Below are 25643 nucleotides of genomic sequence, written 5' to 3'. Positions count from 1 at the left end.
GTAATGGATGCTGAAGAAATCTGAATCCTTTTATCACATTCAAGGAGTTTATACAGTAGTCCTAGAGAAAAGCTAAATGCTCAATTATGTGTCTCACACTAAATTTATAGTAGTTATTCCCATAAGGAAGAGAAAACTGGAATGTGCTAAAAGGGGGAGGTCAAATTGAATCAGGTGTTGAAGGCTGACTAGTACTCAAGGAAATCGAGAGGGACAGAAGAAAAGTTTTAATTGAAGTTGAAGAAAAATACTAAAAGTATGTGTGAAAGTAACATAATAGATGTGTTAGAGCTAGGAACATAATCCTCTGATTATGGATTTTAGGTAGATGCATCTAAAAATGCAATAGGCAACTCTAGATCCTACAATACATGTTGTATTCAAGTAAACGCAACATTCTAATGTAAATATTCCATTTGGTGAAACTACATAAAACGTACTCTCTGTGATTTAAACATATAGATAAGATACTAAGGCAAAGGTATGGAAAAGAAAATTGGAGAGTGAGAGGACTTTTTGGGAGGAGAAAAATGTATTAATTGATTCAACAAATGTGCATTGAGCTTCTCCTATGAGTAAGGCCCTGATTTAGGCATGAGAATATAGAACTAATGAAATGGATAGAAGTCCCTGCCCTCATAGAGTTTTTGTATAGTTGAGAAAGATAATGAACATAATACTTAAAGTGTATAGTGTGATGAAGCGTGATAAGTGCTAAGATGAGAAATAATGGAGGAAAAGGAAATACGGAGTGTGGGAAAAGGGACAATTTCAGTTTAAATAGACTAGTCAGGAGAGATGCCATGGATTGAATGTGTCCTGCTCCTCCCCCAACCCCGCAGCACTCAAACTCGTATGTTGAAACACTAACCCCCAATGTGATGGTATTTGGAGATGGTGCCCTTGGGAGGCAACTAGGTCCTGAGAGCCGTCATTCCCTTATATATAAGAAGAGGCACCAGAGAGCTCACCTCTGCTCTCTGCTCTTGACTTTATAAGTGTACTGCAGGAAGATGGCAGTGCCAAACTAGGAATAGAGCCCTCACAGACACCAGATCTGCTGACACTTTGATCTTGGGCTTCTCAGCCTCCAGAACTGTGAGAAAGAAATGTTTGTTAAGTCACTCAGTCTGTAGTAATATCTTCTTCTTTTTTTTTTTTTTTGAGTCTCGCTTTGTTGCCCAGGCTAGAGTGAGTGCCGTGGCATCAGCCTAGCTCACAGCAACCTCAAACTCCTGGGTTCTAGCAATGCTTCTGCTTCAGCCTCCCGAGTAGCTGGGACTACAGGCATGCACCACCATGCCCGGCTCAGTTTTTCTATATATATTAGTTGGCCAATTAATTTCTTTCTATTTATATTAGAGACAGGGTCTCACTCTTGCCCAGGCTGGTTTCCAACTCTAGGCCTCAAGCAATGCGCCCGCTTCGACCTCCCAGAGTGCTAGGATTATAGGCGTGAGCCACCGCGCCCGGCCTATGGTAACGTCTTATAGCAGCCTCAGCTGACTAAGGCAGATGCCTTTCTGAGAAGGCGGCATCTGGGCAAAGACCTAAGACAAGTGAGAGAGATACAAGGAGCATCACGTGGAAAAGTCTGAAGGGCCAGGATATCTGAGGGGCCGCTAGGATGTCAGTGTGGCTGAACCTGAAAGAAGAACCAGGTAGCGACCGGAAACACAGTCAGAGCGGTACCAGTGCGCCTGATCGTGTGAAGCCTTGCAAATGATAGTAAAAAGTGGGCATTTAATCAGAGCAAAAAGACTGATTCCATATGATTTAAATTTTCTTAGGGTCACTTTCTTTGGCTGGCTCAGTGACAATAGAGCACAGGGTTTGAGGTGGAAGCAAAGACACCAGTTTGGAGGCTTTGTAGCAGCCCAGATGAGAGATGATGGTGATGTGGGCCAGGGGGATTCCAGTAGAAGTAGCGAAAGGTGGTTGGAACCCAGATCCATGCTGAAGGTAAAGATTTGGTGATGGAGGAAGTGTGGATATGGAAGAAGAGTCATCCAGGGTAGTTCCAGGTCTTTGGCCTGAGTGACTGGTAGGATGGAGTTGAGATTAATTCAGACAAGGAAGACTACAGAAGCAGGATTTGGGGGGGGGGGGTGTATAGGAGGAAAAGAGCAATAATTTGGTTTTGGAAATGTTAAAATTGAGGTGCATATTGAACATCCAAAGAGAGATGTATTACTAGATAATTCAATTTAAATTCAACTGTAGACAATTGAATCTGAGTCTGGAGGTCAGGTGAGAGTTTTGGGCTGGAGAAATAAATCTGAGAATTGTCCTAATGTAGATGATATTTAAAGCCACAGGCTTGGGTGTGATCTCCAAACGAGTTTTTGTTAGTTTTTTAATAAACAAGAAGTACTAGGCATCTCTCAAAAAGCAGGGTGAAGATGAAGTGCATACTCTAAGGAGGACATCTAGTTTTCTTATTTGCTGGACCACAGTGAGGAGGACCTGTGTTAGGGCCACCCAGGACCTGTTTTCATTCAGAGAATAGAGGGGCAGGGGTACAGCAACACCAGGAATCTCCCAGATGAGTCATGTTTGCAGGAGGAAAATATCAAGATTATCCCAGGATTTGGACCATTCATTAAAGTCTAGAAGACAAACATGGTATAAACAGCACATGGGTTTTTCAATCGAAGATATTAAATGTTTTTATAACTGGTTCTGATGTAGTTTTTGCAGCACAGGGGATGACAACCAGCTGCTGGGGCTGCTCTTTACAAACAGCCAGTAGTTGAGCCGCCTGATCTGTCAGTGTTTGACTCTGTTCTTGGGTGAGGCACTTAACCTTTTTCAGTCTCATTTTCCTCACAGCAAAGGGTAGGGTTTGCCAGACGGTTTATCAGATCTCTCCTATCTCTGAAAGTCCATTAATCCTACCCCTGATCACTCATTAGCATCTGCTGTAATGGCAGATTGAGTGGAATTTTATTGCTTTAGGATAAAGCTACTGTTATCTCTAAACTATTTTTGCATGTTAAATGATCTCAGTTTGAAGGGAGATTTAAAAAAAAAATTTAAAAGAGCTTCTCAATTACACAATACAATGCAATTTTTCCTTATAGGATAGGTACACAAAATAATATTTAGTAACTTCATTTCCATTTGCTTTAGTTTATATTTAATATCTTTCCAGATAAGGCTCACAAATATTTATTATAATATTTATTATAAAACACAAAGCTTTTTTACCTATGAAATTTCATATTTTTCTTCCAAAGTTTCCGCTACTTTAAAACATAGTTTTAAAGTAAAATTTTGAATTATTTTGCAACTCGATTTATTGAATTTATGGTTTTCTCAGGAAAAAGAGTGCCTTTGCACACTCGGTTGTCATTTTGTTTCTTGTGTATTATTTTTGTCACATGTCAAATTCAGAGGAAGAGTGACGATTGCCAGTATACACTAGGTACTGCTGGGTTCTCTGCACGTACCATTTCAATTAACAATTGCTGTATAAGGCAAGTACTGGTGTCATCAGTTTCTTTCTAAGGAAGAAAATGAAACTCAGAAAGGTTGAATAACTCAATCAAAGTTATACAATTTATCACTCAGATCTCACTGGAGAGACCAGGACATTTCCATTATCCCTCATGCCTCAGTGCAGCCACCATATCTTACTTCAAATCCAGAGATTTCTCCCTGGCTTAAGACCCACTCTGCTATATGATATGATGTGAACCAATTATATTAAATGATCCCAGCTTAAACATTTATTAATGAGCCCATCTTTTATGTCTGTCATGAAACTTTGCATATTTTTACACAAAACTATTATCGAAAGATTGTAGAAGCACTTTTATAGTCAGGAATAAATTTATGGATAATTAAATTTAAAAATCTATAAATTTTTAACAATAATCTGTCTTCTTTGATGCTGCTTTATCTTTATCCTTCAATCCTAAAGAAAGAGAAGTTTCAATGAACGGAAACTAACTGTATTTATTTCCCATCCATTTCACCATAAGTAACATAGCTAAGTGATGGATTCAGAGTCAAGAACACTTTAAAATATTACACTTCATTGAGTTTATTTGGAGAACTATATGCTTATATATAATAGGGCCAATATTCAGTAACATTGCTTATGTGTGGAACGACCCCAATTTATTCTATTTACTTAGCCTATGAAGTGAGTGGCACCTCTGGAGTGGTGTAGTGCACAAACTACACAACTCTATGTTGTGACCTGCATGGTATAAAATTTATTCCATTTAGAACCGTGGAGAAATTTTAAAATTACATATTATATATTATATTGAATATATTGCCATTAATAACAGGAAATAGAAACTCTTTCAAAAATCACATTAAGGCATATAATTGTATAGTGTATCATGACAGAAGTAGAATGATACCCAATAAATATTTGTTTGTTGGTTCCCAGTTTCTTGCTCAACATTACTTGAGAAAGGTTATAATTATATGCATATCTATTGTTCTATATATAGAAAGAGATAGAATTACATATATATGTAAATAATATATTTAAACATAATATATATCCCAATATATAATATATACATATTAAAAGTAAATATAATGAAAGAAGAGAGAGATATGTTAGTAACAACGAATAGTAAAGTGACTGTGACAGATGGCATATTCATTCCTGTGTTTTCCCAGAACCAATGTAAACGGAGGAAGGCCAGAATTTGCAAATTGGTTTTCTCCAAAAGTGGGAAAACTATAAGATTTTCCAAGGGAAGACACAATTTACTAAGCAATCAATTCTAAAACACATTTCTCATTAGAACACACATTGTATAAATGTATATTTTATTCAATGATTACAATTTTTATAATAAATATGAAAGTATTTTTATGCAGCTATTTATTCTAACATTTAAGAAATTCTATTGGAATATTTCTTACTTATGAGATAATGTTACACATGGATAAAGTATAGACTATTTAGAAAAAGAGATCAAGAGTACGTTTTTAAAACTATTTAAAGCATGAATTCTTTGAGATGGATATTATATGATTTGATGGTATAATCTGACTTGACCTATTGTGTTTATAGTCTATCATGCTTAAGGAGAGATATCCTATAAACTTTAAAAAAATTAGATAAGATCATCGTAGAGTCAATACTTGAAACTTAAAAACTCAATCATGTATTTTTCTTTTCCCTGAGGTGGATGGCCTCATCATTTCCACATGGATTGAATCACCAAGGTTCCTTCAGGCAAAACCATACCTTGTTTTGTTTTTTTCTGAAAAAGTCATTTTGATTTCATGTCATCATTTGAACAAGAGCTGAATAAAATCACAGAGTTCCATACCTATAGAAGAAGGGATTTTTATTTTGAAACTCTAGCCCAATGATGTTCCATAAAAAAATTTCATCTTCTGAATCTAGAGACGATGTTACACTAAGCCAAACAAGCCAAGCACAGAAAGACAAGTACTACATGACCTCGCTTACATGTAGAATCTAAAAATCAAACTCACAGAAGTACGAAGTAGAATAGTGGTTCCCAGAGCTTGGAGTGAGAAGTGAACAGGGAAGGGGGAACAGCTAGTCAATGGGTACAAAGTTTCAGTTAGACAGAAGGAAGAAGTTACAGTGCTCTACCACATAGCATGATGACTATAGCTAATTAATAATATATTGTATATTTCAAAGTTGCTAAAAGAGGAGATATTAAATGTTTCCACCACAAAAATGATATATGAGGTTATAGTTATGTTAATTAGCCTCATTTAATCATTCTACAATGTATATAGGTATCATAACAACACATTGTATTCCGTAAATATATATAATTATTATTTATCAATTAAAATTTTAAAACATAATCCTAAATAATGTAATAATAGTAATAGTATGTGTGGCCATTAGAATAATTTCAGTGGTGAATGAGCCTTGCATATCTGGACAAATTGACTTTGAGAGTATGCTTTGGAAAACAGTGGTTTTAGTAATGAAAATAAGCAGAAAATTGATAATAAAACTATGAGTCACCCCTAGTTTGGGTATATAAAATCACATCATCAAGTCATAAGGACTCTTATTGCCCCGTATACTCTTTGAGAAAATTATTCGTTCATTTCATTTCATCTCTACATAGTCTTAGACCATAATGGTATAAATTAAAGAAAGTGGGATTAACAAACTGGTTTACAGTATATCACCTGTGATTTTGATTTTATCTTTCAGTACATTGTTCATGGTAAATCTATTCTGTAAAATGCACTAAAACGTGCATTTTACAAAAGCAATGATATCCAGAGCTTTAATCATACTGGATTTCTCTTATAATCAACAGTCAATGATAGAGTAAATTAAAAAATGGTAAAGTTTTATGTTGTTCTTGGTCAATCAATTCATGAAGGTTTAAACAGGTATAAATAGTAGAACAGTGGTACCTGAAAGTTCTGTGGTTCTTGGTGTGAGATTGTTAAAGTGATAAAAAAAAAAATAATAAAGCTATCATTAACTTCGTTGAGGGACTATCAAACAACCCTGTAATTTTCAGTGAGTTGGGTATTGCTTCTTCTGAAAATGAGACAGATTACACTTTGATTCAAAGGAGACAAGAGAGTACTGAATATGAGGTGTTAATTAAAGGTTTGGGGCCCACCATGCTAAACAGACTTCAAACTGTTCTGGCTGTCCTTTCTAATAAGAGCTGGGGAAAAGAGGCCTCCATTTCCCAAAGGTAAGACAGCACTTGCGGTTTCCATCTGTCAATACTGCTTTGTGATCTGATATGTGAACAAGCCTTTCTCAAATGGCTTTTGAAGAAACTCTTAGAAGTCTTTTGAACATCATGACTGCTTAGAGAGCTAATAAGGACCTGGAACCATCTCACCTTGATCTTTTGAGCTTTTCTGATTAAGTATTGTCGTTTGAAGACAATTAAAAAGAGGAAAAGGACAATGGCCAGAAATCCATGCCCATCTTAATAAAGTAAGCAAGCACAGAATGACTACTGAATACTCAAATTGGAAATCTATGTAAAATGGTATACGTCAGAATAAATTTATGCTTGTAGATGAGTCTGGATGGATGCTTCCTTTCTACTTGCATATGCTTATTGCTAAGCATAAGATTGCAGAGAAAATGATGTCTCAATTGATGTATTTATTGAGCATTTATGATGTGTTGGTCATGGTTCTACACACCTTTTGTGCATTTTTTATTTAGTTATCACACACATACCCACAAAAGAAATATATGATATAGGCATTATTATTATTCTTCCTTTCACAGGTGAGGAAACTGAGTCACAGGTAAAATAACTTGCTTTATACCTACTTATAACTAGCGTGTAAAAGAGGCAGTTCCTTGACCTCTAGGTCATATTTTTAACTGCTGGGCTACACTGCTTCTCAGTATTGCTTAGATGTAGATTTAGATTTGGTAATGCCAAGGGAAATTCCGAATGTTAAAGTCCCTCTCAAAAACAATGTTATTTACTCCATGAGGAAGGTATACGCAGTTTGAATGGCTCTCTAATGTCGGTAAGAGCTTTTAACGGCCTTGATGTACCTTGGTGAGAGATACACACCAGGTAGAATGTGAGGTTTCCAGTAAAGTAGAGTTCAATAAAAAGAAAAAATAAGTTCCTGGGCCAGAGCGCTCAGAATGTACTCTTCTGTTAGAAATTAAGATTAATGTTTCCAGCTTAACTCTTTCACTTTTTTCTGAATATATCTGTAAGATAAAATGGGTCTAAGTGTTTCTGAGATAATATTAATATTATGAAATCCAACTCTTTATAGGCAAAAATAGTATAATACCTGAGGGAGGGGCAGCTAATAAGCTGGTTGATTCAATTATGGATTCATCAAATGAGGCTCTGGTGCCGCCAACTAGAGAATACAAAGATACTGCTTCCCTGCAAGGGAAACGGCCATATACACAGTATATTACAACTTCACTGGAGAAATGCTTACATAAAATAATATAAAATAATACAGGAAGTGAAGTGGGAATATAGAAAAGGTCTGTCTCCCTCCAGAAAAGCATTCTTGGTTGTTTGGAATACAAGTCTAGAAAGCTCATTAGTCTGGGGAGAAGCAGCCACTGCCTTTTTCAGTTTTTGCTCTTCTCTATTGGGTAAGCAAAATGTTTGATCTGAAACAAGGCAAATAGATATGAGCTGGGGATTTCCCACATTCTGGGAAGAGACAGGAATGCAAATAAATTGGAACTTGCCGCACATGATTATTTGGAAAGTATGTGTACTTACATAAGTGAGATAGCCCATTCTTTTACAAGAAGAGTGCTTAGCTATATTTCTTACATCATGTTTTTGCATGTGTAGGACTAATGAAACTAAACACTCTCTTTCATACACATGCATGCACTCCCCCTCACACACACTCACACAGAATGCCCATTTGTTGTTTGATGGCAATTGAGAAAAGAACACAGGAGAATTGTATTTACTTTTTTATATCCTTGCAATTGCGCTCTATTCAGAAATCCCCAGGGTTCCTTGCAAAGCACCAAGTGTCATCCTGTACCCATACCCTCTCCACCTGGAAAACTACCTTCAGCCTTTGCCTTGCTGTTCCCTGGGTACTCGCTCCAGGTGTCACTTTCTCTCGAGAACCTTCTTCCCTGCCTCCACTGTCTTTTTTAGGGATGTGCTCATAGAATCCTGTTTCTATTGCACAAATTACCACTCTGTCTTGAAATTGTCTATTTAACTGTTTTTTGAAGTCTCACTCATTTTTGGTTTTCCAGTGCCAGATACAGGGTGAGGTGGATAGGATACGGCAACATGTATTTATAGACTATATGAATGAGCTGCTGTTACCAATTCAGTTAAATGAATTCTTACGTTATTCAAAATATCCAAATAGGTTATCCTAAGGTCTCCTTCCCCTGTAAATGTCTATGCCATTTTTTATTTCAGAATATTCTAGAAGTACAAACATTTTGGTTACATGTATTGCTTTCATACAGTTTGAGTCAATGTTATAAGTGTGCCCATCACCAAGATAGTGTGCATTATACCTGTTAAGTGTGAATTTACCCAATACCCCTCCCACCTGCTTGATTTCCACCGAGTTTTACTTCCATATGTGCATATAAGTGTAGATCAATTAATTGTAGTTTAATAGTGAGTACATGTGTTGTTTGTTTTTCCATCCTTGTGATATGTCACTTAGAAGAATGGTCTACAGTTCCATGATCAAATTAAAAAGCTTCTGCTCAGAAGAAACAATCAATAGAGAGAATAGACAAACTATAGAATGAGAGAAAATGTTTGCATGCTATACATCAGATAAAGGGCTAGTAACCAGAATTTATAATGAATTCAATCAAAACAGCAAGAAAAAATTAAACAACCCCCTTAAAAAGTGGGCAAAAGACATGAACAGAAACTTTCAAAAGAAAAAAGACTAATGGCCAGTGGACATAGGAAAAATTGCTCAATGTCTCTAATCATCAGGGAAATATAAATCAAAACCATAATGAGATATCACCTAATAGCAATGAGAATGGCTTTTATCAAAAAGTCCCAAAACAACAGATACTGGCATAGATGTGGAGAGAAAGGAACACTTATACACTGTTTGTGGGACTGCAAACTAGTATGATCTCTGTGGAATGTAGTATGGAGATACCTCAAAGAACTAAAAGTAGACCTACCATAACATGGAGTACTACTCATCCATAAATAATGGCAAACTAATATTGTCCATGCCACCATTTTTAATACCATTATTAGAGTGCTTCCTAATAAGATATGAGAAGTGAAAGGGAATTTGTGTATTAACTAATTCAAACACTTATTTTGACAACGATAAAACAGCCGAAAATTAAATCGTTAATCTAAGGCCTCTTAGATTGTTAACATTATGACTAAGACTAGAATCCTTATCTAATTTCCTTTATGGATCTCTACTTATTCTACAATTATGTAACTGTTGGTTTGAAGTATAGAATTTCAAACCATTTTAAGGCTTTAAATCATGTCTGTCAATTGTTCTTTTTTCACAGTGTATAGTAAACACTAAGTGAATTTTTATTTAATTAAATTGTTGATAATTTCCATGTTTGAGGCCATATTTCTTGCATCTTTTGGAAAAACATTAATTATGGTAAACAGCAAAGGGAGAATTTATGTAGGGGTTAAGAGTATAATAATAAACATAGTAGTTCTCAAATCCAAGTTTTATCGCTATCATGTAATAATAGATGTCATACAGGAATAATGTGGTACATACTTCAACTCACAACCCATACTAAATATTGAACTTGTTTTTTATTTATCATAATAAAGTGTCTTAAGGATATCAAAATTGAATTCATAGTCATTGTCCAGTGAATATTTTATAAAGATAAGAAATGAGTTGAGGTACTAAATAAAACAAAGGCTGATGTTATAGAGCTGGAACAGCTTTTGTGCTCATAATAGTTTTGCAAAGGTCATTTTCCCTGAACTTGAGTGAAATCATTCAACTTATTTTTCACTCAACCCTAGAGCATGTTTAAGGATTACTTTCAATTATAAGAAATAGAGATGAATATATAGGTAGATAGTCCTATAAAAAGAAGTCTATTGTACAGCAGTTAAAACGTTAATATTTATACTTATTTTTCCTGCTACAGTCAATCAGTTTGTATTTCACAGCAGACTGTATGAAATTCAAATGTGGATTTTATACCATAGCCGAACATGACATTCAACTATATTTTCTATCCATTTCCTTTTATCTGAGCATGATTGGATATAGCCCTAAAACATCTGGGAAGAGAAAAGATAAAACTGTAAGAGAAAAGAAAGGCAAACAATAGTAAGGAAGCATGATGTGGGAGCACCAGTGTTTGGCCTCTCACTGATCTCTCTTTTCAGAGAGAGATCCTTCTCCCTGGGCAACTGCTGAGCAGGAGCTTTCTCGTTCCAATCATTCCTACACCGCAATAAAAAAAGGAAAGTCATTTTGTTTACTATAGGTCTGAAAGGCAATCTGATTATGCAACTTTAACATGAGCAACAATATCAGGACATCCCATTAATGTGAGTATAAATATCAGGGTTCTTATGTATTGAAAGGGCTTTAGGAGAGTTAGTTTGGCCCTCTAGATGTTATAGATTTGACAGAGAATGTCTATTCTTATCAACTATTGTAAACTTACTAATCATGTAAGAGCAGAGTCAAGTTTCTTTGATGAGCGATTAAAATGGAGGGAGACAGGTTTCTTTCCCAGGAAAGAAACTGGGAAGCTTCTTTCCTGAGTTTCTTTCAGAGGAGCTAAGAGATGGAGACCTATCAAGTGACAGGAAGCACAGTGATTCCCTCTTTCTGCAGCTGGACTGGGCAAGTCCTCTTCGGGCTAAAAAATGGATATTGTTCTCAGCCAGAATATAGAAAGGGATATGGAAATTAGATCCTAATGTAGGTCCTAAAGGAAGGATCAGAAACATGTAGTTTATAAACAGAACTCATTTATTAGTTTGTATTTCCTTATTTATTTTTATTTTACATTTGTCAATAGTATTTTAAACATATTTTTAAATATAAAAGACTCTCTGAGCTCTACTAAAGACAACCAGTGATGGAGTTTTTGCTCCAACCTAGAGATATAATTTAAGACGGAACATGCACCTGCAAGGAACATGCAAGTGGATGTGGTCATCACGTTCCAGAAACAGAAAGAAAGAAAGGGAAGCTCCAGAGGAACATATTAAGGTCATTTAGTCACTCATCTCTTCCTATATACAGATAAGCCATCCAAGGCTGGAACCTGGAGTCCTTTGCATTTATAATAAGAGAAGTAAACTCTATCAGAATCAGAGCAAGAAAACCTACTTAATTGACTGGAGAGTTTATATATATATATGTATATATATATACACACACATACATATATATATAAATTACTCAGTGTGTGTGTATATATACACACTATATATATATGTATATATATACACACAATATAATGAATTATCTTGAAAAGATATTAAAACAATTTTATGAGCATTTGATTGGCAAAAAAATAAATGACTTTTGTGAAAATTTCTGTGAATGTCTATGTGTTAGATTACAGTGAAGAAGCTCAGGCGTTTATATGCTTGATTCACTATAAGACTCCAAATGTGGAGCTGGAGGGTAAAATAAGTGCTCACCTGTTCCAACCTCGCCACAATAGGTGGTTCTGTGTCTAGAGAAAGCGAATGATGCAGAAACATTTTGGCAGCACATCTGTTTAATCATTGCTTTCTTCTAACTTAGATTCCAGGGAATTGTAACCTTTTAAGCTGGTGGCTAGTATGAATGAAGTCATAGGTATTGTTTTGAAAATGCAAATGTGTATACACACACACACACACACACACACACACACATATACTTTGTACAGAAAGCATGGGTTTGGACTTTTGAAAGATCAGGACTTAAATTCTAGGCCCATAACTTCCTCACTGTGTGATCTTGATAATTTCAGGACTATTTGTTCTCCATTTATTTCCATATTGTTTCATCCTTAACATGAGTATAATGATCTTACCTCCACCCTTTCACTTCCATCCTCTTCCCCTTCCAGAAATATTTATTGAAAATTTGTTCTTAAAGATACATTGTTAAGCAAAATCAATGCTGTCCCTCACCTACTGGCGATTTCAGGTTGTGAAGATTAAATAAGATAACATATGTAAGTTAGCTCATGTATAGTTTCTCAATAAGTATTGAGACTTTTTCTTCTTATAAAAGGCCCTGTGAATCTCTTAGGGCATTCTATACTGAAGGCCCAAGTACCTCTTTCCCGTTGCCCAAATGGTTCAACTTGTTCAGAGACTAGGTGAGTGTGGTCAATGGATTAATATTTCTCAACATATGAGAGGTTTAACACAGATTTAGTTCTTTGTATTTAGATGACTTGACTCTTGCTGTTTTGTAGATGAATATAAAGGGTAACGAAAAAAGTAGAATCTACTACTTGAGCTATATTACAAGATGAATCTTGTGAGTGGAAGCATTTCAGACAATACCAAGTCAGTATTAATTGTGACTTGTATGGCAATGCCATGTCTGAGGATTCTCCAGTTTTGTTAATGACATAATTGACAATATAATCATGACTCTGAAGGGTATGAAATTAAAATCTTAAAAAGTATGTAAAATAATACAATCATTCTGAAACTTTATGTCAACAAAGCCATTTAATTGGATCGCACCTTATTTATGAGTGGCTTTTCATACCTAGATACTATGAAAACCTTTTTATACCTAGATTTTCTTGATATCAAATGAAAAAAAAATGGATCTAACACATAAATGGCAATTTGCCTATTTAATAAAAACTGTCACACTGTGATGTTTCTAAAAATTATTAGGTGGAATACAGCAACATTTCACATCTAGATTTTAAGGCTTGTGGTCTGGAAAACATATACCACATGTTTTCTTCCATTGTCTAGATCTTTATTATGTCCAAAGCTTTTATAATATTTTTATAAGTTTATATTTTCAATTATTGCTGGTGTCTCAATACCTTTCAAATGCAGGGATGATACTAGTGACTAATGACTATAGGTAAGATGTGGTCATTAAGTTTTGCATTTCAGGAGCGATGGGTCGCGATGTTTTATTTACATTCTATAGTGCTGTTTCTCCCCAGCTTCAACATTGTGATGTAAGTCTTATATTTGACAAAGGACTGGGTGGCAAAGTACATATGACATAGGCCACAGAACAGACTAGAATCAAACCCGAGTCTTTGGACTAATGTCCTGCTAAGCCGACAAATGAGCTTTTCAAAACAAATGGTTCTCATCAGTATTATTACATGTTCTCTTAACAGATTAGAGAATTTTTTTCAAGTAGGAAATTGCTAATTTATTTAAACTATGTTAATACTTTTTTATTATTTTAAATTTCAAGCCTAATAGTAAATAAAAGGATGTGAATGTTTAAGTTTTACATTTTAGCCCAAAAAAGTTATGTAAATTGTAAACAGACACTGATGGGATATAAATCTGCATATTGGAATTTCTGATTCCCTTCTATTTTTTTATAGTATCATCATAATACAATAAAATTACTGCTGTATTACATTAAAATATATGCTTATTAATGAAATAGCCTATTAATGAAATAGCTTATTAATGAAATAGTCAAATAGCCATGAATAGAAAAAATATATAGTCAGGGAAATATTAACATGAGATATTTTGCCTAAGTGTGTATATCACTTGAACTTCCTTTGAACTCTGTGCACTACCTGCTATTTATGACAAACAAAGCCATTTCTCACACAGTATTGGGTTTGCCTTTGAAGCACTATCAGGAGATCATTGAAAAAAGTCAGAGCTGAGATTAGATGCCGAGGATTATTGTTTTGCTATATGTAGTCCCAAAGCTATGTGAAATGTGAGCTAATTGAAAATGGTAATTATCCTACATAACAACATAAACTGTTCCATTCTAGGATATGTGTTGCTTTTAAATTAATAGCCATTGATCTTCTGGTTTTTCAAAATTCCTCTCTGTCCTTTCGTCAAATTATCCAGCCATCAGTCCTTGGGACAAAACCCATTTCACCATTTATATTGACCATGGTTTAATGAGTGACCTGGTCTTCCTGCTCGGATAGATTGTAATAGGTCCATCCATCTGTGGGTCTGTCAGCCAGACTGAGCTGTGTAACCTTTACTGTATATTTAGTTTCTAAGTGGAAAGGTTTTAAAATGAAAACTTCAAATAGTTGTACTACTGTGGCTATTTGCATTTATTTCAGATACTGGTTGGGAGGAGTCATATTAATCATAGTAATAATAGATCTTAAAATTATGATCTACTGAGAAAGGCCATCCCATGTGAGATGAATAATATGTATTCAAAATGCTTGGCTTGCTTCTAATGGGCAGTACTTCATACCAAATAGCTTTGAGGGAAATATGTATAGCATAATTTTTCAGACAAAGAATTAAAATTCTCAGTTGTGATGGTAAAAAAAAAAAAACCTGTCAAGTGGAAATTAGAAATACATATTCTCCATAGCTATAAAATGAACTACAAGTGCACTTTGATCCTGTAAAATTGAGTTGCTTCAGAAATATTTCAGAGTAACCTAATCCCAAGTCAAGATTTTCTATTGTAATGGGTAGACAACCCAAAGACACTTGGGCTTGATCTGTTTTAACAAAGTGAAGAAGACGGGAAGAGTATGAGAAATTATTCAAATATATTCAGGAAAAAATCTGCTGAGGTTAGAAGACTAATGCACAGTGATTATAGGAAAGTTATATTCTGTCCTTAGATCAAGCTTTGCCACAAAATCATAAAACCAATTTTCTTCTTGAGTGTGAGAAAACCAGTACAATGTCTCTCTAATTGCACAGTGCTTCCTGAAACTTTATTTTTAACTAGTAAATTGTAACCATGAAAATACTCACAAACTATGAAGGCTAAGGACACGAGAATAAATTTAGTGTTGAAAATAGTTGAAGGTCAAGCTAATCTGACACATTGAACAATGAACAAACTGCTTTTGTGCTTCACAATATTTAGGCACAAATGTGAAAATATTCAATCATGTCAAGAAACCATGGCTTTATATCCTTAGTAAGAGAAAGTGGAGGGAAAGGGTTTTGGGGTGAGAAGCAACTTGATTACCTCCCTTTTTAGACACAGCAATTCCACACACCCTTATTCCATTTCAAGCCAAGATTGTTTAGAATCGCAGTTTTACCTAAACTTAATCCAGAGAGTAAGTGAAAGTATTTACTGGAAGAATTTAGCTCAATGCTTTAGAATCCTAACCTGAGAGTGAGTGAAGGTTTTTTTTTTTTTTTTTTTTAAGAACCTAGGCATGTATCTGTGGGACCTTCATACACTTCCTGTCTTGCACACTTCTCTCCTCCCTCCCCCATCTGCCTGAGAGTTATGCCTTCTTCTTCCTCCAGCCCCCACTTGTGAAAGGAATTGACTGGCACTTGATCGTCATTCTAAAATTGATGGCATAAAATGAGGACATTAGTTTTTTCCCTTGAAAATTCTGTCTTTGTATAAATAAAGGTAACTCAGCAGCCAAAACCTGCCCGATATAAAAGAACATTTAACAAGCAATTACAAAAATAGTCATACATCTGTTTTGTAAACTTAATTAAGTCCCAGAAATCTGTCCTTTCAGTGCTCTGACACCTTGTAATAAAGGATCTGTAGAGGTTATTGGAATAAAAGACCATGCAGAGTTAGTGTAGCTGTGTGTTGCTATAGGGAAAATAAAACCAGCAGTTGTTCACTATACAGTCTATACTGGTGCAACTGGTGTTCCCTGGTAAACTATCTGGCATGCAAAGTGCTAAGTATTCAAAGTACCTGGCATTTGTGATCATTGTACTAGTAAAGTGTTGGCATTTGGTGTATTTTCCTCAGCCAGACAATTTTGTATTATCCCTAAATATTTTGGCTTTAAAACTTTGTTGTGGTTACAGATAATTTTCTTATTATTTCCCTGCTTCCTTTTTTGCTGCCCTGCATTTATCTGCAATTTGCTTTAATTGAATCATCCCCAATATCATGGAGAATTTGTTTAGCATTTCAATTTTTAGTTGTAATATCATTTTGAATGGTTTATCTCGATGATTAAAATTATTTCATGAAGACCCAGTAGAGAAAAAATATTAAGTGAGAAATCCGTTCTTTAATGTAATAGTTAATATAAGCCTTCAAATGTGGACTGTCAAAGCCTGCAATGTCTCTTGATCCTTGAAAGGCTTGTACATGAAGACAGTTCAGTTGGAGAAACTATACTGTTAAAGGCAAAGATTTTTGGAAATCAGCTTTTAGCCTTAAGGATTTGGAAATTTGCATAAATTATCTAAATCTCAGCAAGCTCTAAATAAACAGCAACTATTTGATGGGACTATTTAAAGAAAGCCTGGCATCAGAGTGATGGTTATCTACAAAAGTGATAATTCACTAAGAAATTATGCCTAACTTTTGTAATAACTTAACAACATAGTGGCAATATTAAATTAATAAACTGAAATATAATCAGATTGGAGAATATGTAAACCTGCATCAGTCCAGTGAAACCTGTCAGCAGGGAGAGAAAAAAAATGTAAAAATCAGATTGAATTCTTTGGGGAAGCTTAAGAGAAATGCAGTTGTCCCTGTGTTGTAACACTCAGCATGGGCAGCATGAGCCCAACGTTGGTCCTTCCCAACAAACTAAAAGGAATCTTATACTCATGCTTCTTAGTATCCGATGTATGGGTCATGTGCTTTGTTTTGTTTTGTTTTGTTTTTTGTCCTTCTAATGAGTAGCTGATGGTGCTGAATTGGAGGCATCTGTACTCTGCCTCTACCTAGCAATGTGAACTTAGGTAAGTTATTCAACCTTTCAACCTTTCTACATTTTAGTTTTGCCATTTAAAAAATGAATTGGACTGAGATCATCATTAGGCTATTTGCACCTCTAAAATTCTATATTATATGGAGATGCCACATCTGTAGTTGATTTCATAAGTCATGATTCCAAAGAGAGTTCAGAATGAGAGAGATAAACTTGAACATCCTATTCATCTAGAGACTGGCTAAAGCACAGGGGTCAGAGAGGGTTTAAGGGGGTATATTTTACATAGGAAAAAAAGTATAGGAATCAGGAAAGGGACCAAGGTCATGTCATGATTGAGAAAAGGAGTCAGCGAACAAGATTAATAAGAGAGTTTCAGTGACTAGGAGAGAAAAAAGGAGAGGATGGGATTTCTGAAGCAACATGGAAGAAAGTGACAAACTGTGTTGAACATTTCTAAAACACTGTGTACAAGAACAGAAATTACCTTTGGATTTCACTGCACATAGTTTAACAAAAGTTAGCTTATGAAAGCAGTGAAAATGAAAGCTCACTTAGAGTGGTTTGAGGGGATAACAGAGGTGATTAAGTGGTGAATGTGATCATAGATATCTCTTTCTAGACGATTTACTCTTAAGGGTAGCAGAGAATGGGAGAACTGTAGAGGTAGTTTCTCCTCCTCCTCCTCTTCCTCAGAGTTCTTCTTTCATAGGTGTAATATTAATAGAATGAATCTTAGGACATAATCCAATAGAAAGGAAGAATTTAACAATGCAGGAAAGAGATTGGATAATTGTCCAAGATAAATTATAAATCTTAAGAAGATGCAAAGCAATGAATGGGCTCTAACACATGAAGGGGCTGGCTTCTGATAGAAATTGAGTGGTTTCATTCACACTGAAGGAGCTCAGGAAATTTCACCCCAAATTACGACTCCTTGGTAAAAAGAGCATTTTGAATGTCAGGTCCCTCAAGATCAACAAAGCATTGGCGGGGGCTCTTCCTCTACCTTCATAAACCAAACTGACATACTCATGGATCAAAAGATCAAAGGGGCAAGTGACTTCCCTTCCTCTCCTTAGTAGCTCAATATATTACAGAATACAACCAGACCTGGCCCAAATCATTTAAATCATAATACTTGTCTCTCAGGTTAATTTACAAGTCAATGTTTCCCCCATTTATTCATCCTTCCTAACAACCATTTATCACCCCTAAACAGAATTACCTATACTCCTCATTTTCTTCCCATTCTGTTTAGGGGTGATAAATGGTTGTTAGGGAGGATGAATAAATGGGGGAAACATTGACTTGTAAATTAACCTGAGAGACAGGTATTATGGTTTAAATGATTTGGGCCAGGTCTGGTTGCATGTATCATGAGAATGGAAAACAAGCACCACATGTACTCATCATCAAGTTGATATTAATTGATAAACACATATGTACACATATAGTAGTAACATTCATCCATTCACTGGGTGTCAAATAGGTGGGACAGTGGAGGAGGGGATGGGTACATTCACACCTAATGGGTGAGGTGTGCACCATCTGGGGGATGAACAAGCTTGAAGCTCTGACTCGGGCTGGGCAAAGGCAATATATGTAACCTAAACATTTGTACCCCTGTAATATGCTGAAATAAAAAAAAATGTCATTTTTAAAGAGGAAAAAAGAATAAAATCAAGAGATCATCCTTCTTATCCTTGTTAAAAAAATAAAATAAACTTCATTGTTATATTGGGTAATTACTCTGTGATTCTCCCTATGTTCGTAGTAAATAAATCTTTCTCTTTATTAATCAGCCTTGTGAGTTGATCTTTCAGTGAACTTTCAGGGGAAAGGATAAGACTCCCCTCACCCCTACAGCATAACAATTATTTTTCAATAAAATTTAATTGAGAAAATATATTTGAAAACTAAAGGCTAGTTGTGTGTGTGTATGTGTGTGTTTATAGTAGGTTGCGAAGTAGAATGCATTTCTTATTATATAGGTCCTGTTCAAAACATTTAAAAGTAAAATGCCTTGAGAGAATTACACTGAGAGAACAGCAAGATGAAGGACAATATAATAAGAAAGAACACAAAGTATAAAAGGTACAATAGAAGAGAAATTTCAATGCAAACCAGGGGATAATTTTAGCAAGTAGCAGCTGATGGACATTAGCAGATGCCCCTAAGTTTTATGGAGTGTGTTGCTGAGAGAAGTCCTCTTTAACAAGTTGTTTACATAGTTCAAAAAAATACGGTATAATGTGGAGGAAATAAAACCATAAAATTACAAAGCTAAAAATAAACTTTATTCCTACGGCAGTGTTTTTCAAAATAAGGATCATGGTTCATTACTGGGTCATAACATAAAATGTATTTCTTTCTGTTGATCAATCCTACAAAAGGAAACTCAAATAAGGCTTAAACAATCAAAAGTTTACCTGTGTCACATAAGAAGTCTTGAGTTATGCATCTACTAATAATAGCTCAGTGGCCAGGTAAGTGTTAGAACTTGCATTTTGGAATGGTCTCTTATGGTGGTTGTCCCAGGGCCACAAAATGACAAAAGGTTGCAGGCATCATGTTTATATTTGACGAATGAAAAAGCACTATGGTAGGCAGAAAAATGTCCCTCCCCAGAGATGCCCAAGTCCTAATCCCCAGAACCTGTGAATATGTTGCATTGCATAGCAAACAGGATTTAGTGGATGTGGTAAAATTAAGAATCTTGAGATGAGAAGGTAATCCTGAATTATCCAGGTGGGTTCAATGAGATCACAAGGGTCTTTATAAGAAAAGAGGGATTCAGGGGGTTCAGAGAGGGAGATGTGATAATGAAAGCAGAGTGATACAGAATAAGAAAGACTCAAATGTCAATTACTGGTTTTAAAGATGGAAGTGGGTCCTGAGCCAAGGGATGTGGGTGGCCTCTGGAAACTAGAAAAGATAAAGAAACAGGTTCTCCCCCAAGTCATCCAGATGCTTTCACTCAGTGAGCCCTAGTTCAGACTTCTGACCTCCAGAACTGTGAGATACTTAATTTGTGTGTTTTAGCCACCAAAGTCAGGGTATTCTGTTACAGCAGCAATGATAAACTATTATAAATATGAATGGGCAAAAAGGAAAAAGAGACTTGCCAACTGAGTTTGTCACTTTGTATCAGGAAAGAAAAGGCCTTCCCAGGAACTCTACTGAGCTGGCATTTGCTTACATATCCTTATCCAGAATTAGGCCACATGACCACTCTAGAGCTATCATCAGCCAAAAAGAATTCAATTTTCAGGGCAGTGTTAAATTAAACAGTCACAGTCCATCCTGGGGCCGAGACAACAGATCTTTTCTTTTTTAAGAACTACCAGAACAGGAAATGGCCTGGAAATAAAAAAAAAAAAAAATGGTAAGAATATTTTCTGTCTCTTTGAAGCTTCCACCACTCTTTTTGAGAACTGAAGCCTGCATCCCTGCCTCAGGCCAGTGGTTAGGCGGAGCAGGAGAGGGCTTTTTGTTCTTATTCCAGGTGGCTGGCTGAGTTCACAGGCTTTGTCTTTGGCAGAGATGTGAGATTAGAATAGTTAACCACAGTAATTGCCTGAAGCTAAGAACCCATCCTTTAAAATCTCTGTATTTCTGCTCCTGTTCAGGAAATTTGGATTTTGAAATGAGGTCTACCATTTTTCCTCCTCTTCTGGCAAAGTAAAATCTCTTTCCTCATCCCCAGAACTTTTGTATTGGTTCTTCTGATTCAGCCTTGTGGATGAGTCCCGAGTTTTAGGTAACACCACTGATCTCTGTCATTAGCAGGAAAAAACAAATTCTGTTGGGAAAAAAAGAAGGGAGTTAAAGAGGAATGAATGGATTTTGAATACTAAGCAGATGTTGGGATTCTGAGTATCAAAAGATACTGTGATGTTGGGTATGAAGCAGGTTGTGTCTGCCACAGTGCCCTCATATCCTGTCCACCAACATGTCTCATTTTTTTCTTTCAAAAATATGTTTCAAATCTGTTTTGCCCTCATGTCCACAGACACCATTCTGTTTAAATCTAATATCATCTCTCTTTTGAGCTACTTTTATTGACCCAAGTGAATGACTGAAGCAAAAATCTCAACCAATGGAGGTTTATTAAGCCAGATTGTGAGGATGCACTGGGAAAAACATGAACCTGAGACAAATTGTGGTTGTTTTTCTGCAGGGGAAGTTGAAACCGTTAGTATTTAAGGGCATACAAAGAAAAGGAAAAAGGAAGGGCCAGGGGTACTGATGAGACAAAGTGGTTACAATCCTGTGAGACCCAGAAAAATCTACATTTTGGGCAAAGTTAGAAAGGAAAAAGGGAGTCAAGGAAGCACCAATTCTGTAGATGTCCCCGGGTAGGTAAAAGAATGTTTGATTCTGTCTTGTCAGTTCTGGTTTTTATTTTTGGTTTTTTTTTTTTTTTTTTTGAGACAGAGTCTCACTGTGTTGCCCTGACTAAAGTGCCATGGCATCAGCCTAGCTTACAGCAACCTCAAACTCCTAGGTTCAAGCATCCTCCTGCCTCAGCCTCCCAAGTAGCTGGGACTACAGACATGCGCCACCATGCCCAGCTAATTTTTTATACATATATTTTTAGTTGTCCAGCTAATTTCTTTCTATTTCTCTAGTAGAGACAGAGTCTCACTCTTGCTCAGGCTGGTCTCAAACTCCTGAGCTCAAACGATCCACCTGCTTCAGCCTCCCAGAGTGCTAGGTATGAGCCACCATGCCTAGCCAGTCTTGTCAGTTCTGTTACCTCTAAGATAAATTTGCAATTCATTATTAACATGGAATTGGATAAGTTTTAAGTTTTAGGTGCTAGACATAGGTAAAATTTGCATGTCCTTGTTTATGGAAGGTTAGTATAGAATTTCCTTAAATGATTGGTGGGAACAGTTCTTCACAGGTACCTGAGGTTTTACCTTTTACATGAGGAGTTGGGAGGGGATGGCCAAAGACTTTGGTTTTCTGTTTACATTCCCCACCCACTTCTTCAAAATCTTTTTTGAAAAAGCATTGTAGAAGACATGAGTTCATGGTTGTATGCGTATGTGTATCTATCTATCTATCTATCTATCTATCTATCTATCTATCTATATCTATCTATCTATCTATCTATCTATCTATCTATCATCTATTCCCACATAAAGAGGAGTTTCATTTTTTAGGAGATCATGTCCCTCAGAGGAGAAAAAAATAACTCAAGAAGGACCAATGTCAAAAAAGTTGTAGGTAAATAATAACTCAAAAATGATGGACAAGGCTAGACTCTAATAATGAGTTCACAATATTTTTTTCTGAAACATAATTTTTTCTCTCATTTTTCCTTTTTATTAAAGACAAGTCATAATGGGACCAATATATCTGAAAATAAATTTTAGCCTTATTATGTTTGGCCTGATTATTTGCATAAAGTACAACAAGAACAGACATTGGCCATATAGGCTTGTTTAAAAAAAAATTGGCTTTGCTGGAACTTTTTTTTTCCATGAGGAATTTCAGGTTACTTAAAAGTCTTTTGAGCCAGCCAAGGATTTAACTGCCTGCAGACACCTGTATAAATTGGATAAATTCCTCTTTTTCTGAGGTCCCAAAGTAAGTAGAGGTTCTTGGATCTGTCAGAAAGTGACATGCTTTAATTACCACAGATCATGAAATGTTATAGATAAGGTATAACTTTAGTATTTTTTTTTCCAGAGGGCCTTTATTGGCCTTATAAAATCAACCTAATTCCTCAAAGCAGTCTGGGTATATCTGAAAATATGCCATCCCTGTCAAAGCCTTGGCAAAATAACCAGCATCTCTAATTCTGTTGAAACTACCCTTTATAAAAGTAATAAAGGGCCACAAGGTGGGAACTGGGGTAGTGAAAAAATATATATGTATAACCAGCCATTGTTCCCTAGCTTGCTTTCCTATAATTGCTTACTACTCAGGAGTCATATAGCTGATGGTCATAAAGATTCTTAGCTTTCTTCATTGCTCCCATGGATAATATCACCCTTGTGAAACCTAAGGCTAGGTTTTGAGATATCCCACCCCCAGGCCCTGCATTCCGGTGGAATGGCTGACTCACCCAGACCAGCAGCCCATACCAACTAACTGACTCAACTGTATTGTGATCCTCACCCAAAAATCAACTCAGCAGAGAAGACATCCCTATTGTTCTACCCCAAACCCAGGTAATGAGCAGACCCAATTGCCTAGCCTTTTGCCCACCAAACTATCTTTAAAATACCTTTCTTCCAAATTTTGGGGGAGATTGATTTGAGAAATTACTTTCATCTCCTCACCTGGTGCCTTGTGAAATAAAACTCTTTCTCTGCTGTAACCCCTGCTGTCTCAGTGTATTGGCTTCCTCTTGAGCAGGGGACAACGAACCTGGTTGGGCTGTAATGCTGTCCTGCTATAAAAGAAAAACAGATTCTTATTGAACTTATGCAAATAACTATATTCCCATACAATAAGAATACTTATGAATAGTTTTAAATTCTGGAGAAATCAAGCAGAGAGTAAAACAAATGTTTCAAATGGTTCCCAAAATATACTTCACCAATGTGTTGTAAGCTATAAAATAGCTCAAAAGAAGGAAAAAAAGTTTTGTTGCCTTCTGGAAAACAAAACATAAAAAGAATTAGCAGTGTTTTAAACAAACAGTCAAAAATTAGTTCAGTCCTATATAATTAGTTCTTGTTCTGCTTGAGGATGGGTTAGCAATCCTTTGAATGCATCACTTTTTTATTAAAGTAAGCCAGTTTCTTTCTTTAGAATCTAAAGGGAATCTGGCTGAAAGGTCTAGACGTTAAACTCAAAGCATCTTCAGTTAAAGTGGAAGTAGCTTTTAAACAGAAAACATGTTAATATTCAAAACAGTTTGTCCTGGAGCTTATACATCACCAGGTGTGCTTATAAAGCCTCAGGAAAAAGGTGGTGACAATTTCATTGAGTCCAAGTCAGAAAATGAAGACGAGTTTCTAAACATTATTTGAAGACTTACAGCTGGACGAGAATTCAGGATTCAGTGCAAATTGTGTTATCTCTAAAGTTAGTAGAAACCTGTATATAAGAGTACTTGCCAATGTCCTTATAAATTTTCTCGAAGAAGAAAATTTTGGATCATAGTCAGTTAGAATCTGCTTTTTGAGAAGAAATAAAGTAAAAAAATAATTGTGGATGACAAAAAAAAATCTTAGAATAGGCATGGTTACAGAGACAATTGACAAATCTTGTTATTTTTGTGGCATATGGCAATTTAACATAATCACTATAATCATTATTGATAACATACCAAAGCCTATCAGAATTTTAGAAATCTCACACAATTCTGAAAACCTATTAATTAAAAACATGTTTATAGAAATATAACCCAAAGAAAGTTAAACACCATTTTATATCTGACAATGCTTCCTCTATGGTTTTAACATACCAAATAAGTCCAATATGTCTCTCTTAGACTTTCAGTGACCTTAATATTTAAAAAGCCAGCTTGAGACCCAAAAGACTGAATTTAGAATTTTGATTTTGGAAATTTTGTAGATATCAAAGGTTTAAAATATTTGTTGTCAGAAAACACTTATCAAAAAACAGGATCACAGGTCACTATAAAATAAACATCTATTTAGCTGTAATGATAATTCAAGGATTTTGAAAAGCAAAAAATTGTACCCTGTATAGACAGGAGATTCAGTTTTTTAAACAATATGACCTAATAAGGACAATCTGCAAAATAGAGGCAAAAGTGAATCTGTATCTTATTCTCTCTCCTCTCATATTTTTTTTGCAGTTTACTTAAAATGTGAACAAAAATCTTTTATTATATTAATATTGCATGAAAATCTTGTTTATAAGAGAAAACCATTTTTTATCTTTGCCTTGGTGTATTAAATGTTAAGGCTAATTTTAATAATGCTTTATAAACAGAACTATTTATTCTTAATTGATTAGACCATAAGGTAAGATTTCTATAAAACTTTTTAAGTGTTATCATTTTTTAACTTTCATATTCATTCAGTTCTATTTATTTACTTTAAAACATCTTTTTAAAACTTTGAATTATGCAAAATTATTTTTCCAAAAACTACATTTCTATGTCTTCTTATAAAAGCTATTTTATTGCAAAAAAGTCTAATTTTTGTCTTCATATTTTATATATAGAATTGTTTCTCTTATATCTGGCAGTTTAATTACATATATTAATTACAGCATTAACCCTCAGCAACCTTTATTTTTAATAAAAACCTAGGAAGTTAAAGTTACTTTGAATTGTTATCAGTCTCCAATTTTTATTAGTACATATAAATATATTTAGTTTTTTATATTGTATAAAAGTATTAAATAACATGCCAAAGTA

General features: G+C 35.3%; 1 protein-coding gene across 1 annotated transcript in view; it reads left to right on the top strand.

Moving 5' to 3' along the window:
- Positions 1-25643, top strand: part of GPC5 (glypican 5) — a 1282273-nt gene that overhangs the window by 924487 nt on the left and 332143 nt on the right. The window lies entirely within an intron of this gene.

This window comes from Microcebus murinus, chromosome 13 (genome assembly GCF_040939455.1).
Source record: "Microcebus murinus isolate Inina chromosome 13, M.murinus_Inina_mat1.0, whole genome shotgun sequence".
Taxonomy (NCBI): Eukaryota; Metazoa; Chordata; class Mammalia; order Primates; family Cheirogaleidae; genus Microcebus; species Microcebus murinus.
The sequence above is the reverse complement of the archived record's forward strand: the minus strand, read 5'-3'. Positions and strand labels throughout refer to the sequence as shown.